Consider the following 1,128-nt stretch of genomic DNA (forward strand, 5'->3'; position numbering starts at 1 on the left):
GTATGGGTTTACTCCCACTGGTCACTGGGCATGGGTGCAGGGGGTGCTCCTGCCTGGCCACCCCAGGTGATTGGGGCCTGGCCTGTTGACATGTATAGGGGGCACAGAGAGGCTGGCTGGGTGGGGGACCTCTAGTTGTTACTCTGCAGTTTTACTCAGTGGGTGTTTTCCAGCCAAATGATCAGGCTCTGCTGCTGGCAAGTAGACACTTCCCCAGTTCCCGGCTCCCTCCTTTCTCTGTGGTTGGCAGGATCACTGGAGCGCCTGCCCTGTCTTCCTGCACTTTCCCTTTTTAGCCCTACTTGTGTCCTGCTCACCTTGTTTCATCCCAGGTTTGTTGACATGGTATCTCTTTCTCCTGTTGTGAATTCCATGTGGCTGCCTTCCTGTGTTCCTCACCCAGGAACGCTTCCCACTTTGTCTGAAGATGGTCGTGCTCTGCCAGGCCAGCTGGCAAGGTGCTCAGGATTCGTATGTTTCCGCGTCCGCTGTGTGCTGTCTGCTGTCTGCCTCTCGTTCCACTCAGAGCTCAGTTTAATTCTTCATCCTTCTGTTTGATGTTCAGGGTTCCAGGGTTGTCATCTGTATCTGTTTTACTTGGTTTCTCAAGTCTTTGATGTTGGGGGACATTCTGGTGCATCAGTCTAAGTCACCATCTTGGGCTTCTCCAGGTTTTGTACTTTTTGTTCTTCAGATGTGGGAACAGAGGCTCAGAGAGGTCAGTGGTTTGCTCAGGGCGATATAATCTAGAACATGGCAGACCAGGACAGAGCCGCCACCAGGCCTTTTTTTTAAAAAAAATAATTTATTTTATTTTTACTGTTGTTGAGAATATACACAGCAAAACATAAACCAGTTCAATAGCTTCTACAGGTACATTCAGCGACATTGATTACGTTCTTGGAGTTTTGCAAGCATTATTACGCTCCTTTTCTGAGTTGTTCCTCCGCCATTAATGTAAACTCACTGCCCCGTAACTTCCTGCTTAAGCTTTTGAGTTGCTGTTATCAGTTTGATGTAGCTCTTAAAAGAGCATAATGCTCAAGACAGACATCTTTGCCAGTTAAGCTAAACTATTGTTAAGAAGACTTCAGGGGATATTTTTGGTTTAAGGTTTAAAGATTATCT

Source organism: Trichechus manatus, unplaced genomic scaffold, assembly GCF_000243295.1.
Source record: "Trichechus manatus latirostris isolate Lorelei unplaced genomic scaffold, TriManLat1.0 scaffold00093, whole genome shotgun sequence".
Classification (NCBI taxonomy): Eukaryota; Metazoa; Chordata; class Mammalia; order Sirenia; family Trichechidae; genus Trichechus; species Trichechus manatus.